Here is a 345-nt window from a genome sequence, read left to right on the forward strand (position 1 = left end):
CTCCGGAGTAAAAATCTCGTGGGAGTAATTTTCTCGTGTTACACCGGCCTCCCACTGAAGCGGAGGGTTGAGTGTTCGAAGCCCAGCCGCGCTTAGTGGGTTAAGGATGGAGATTTTTCCGATCTCCCAGGTCAACTTATGTGCAGACCTGCTAGTGCCGTACCCTCCTTCGTGTGTACACCTTAGCACAAGACCAAGTGCGCACGGAAAAGATCCTTTAATCCATGTCAGAGTACGGTGGGTTAAGGAAACACAAAAATACCAAGCAAGCACCACCCCCGAAAGCGTCGTATGGCTGCCTAAATCTGGGGGTAAAAACGGTCATACACGTACAAACTTACTCGT

The sequence above is a fragment of the Littorina saxatilis genome, linkage group LG7 (assembly GCF_037325665.1).
Source record: "Littorina saxatilis isolate snail1 linkage group LG7, US_GU_Lsax_2.0, whole genome shotgun sequence".
In the NCBI taxonomy this organism is placed as follows: domain Eukaryota; kingdom Metazoa; phylum Mollusca; class Gastropoda; order Littorinimorpha; family Littorinidae; genus Littorina; species Littorina saxatilis.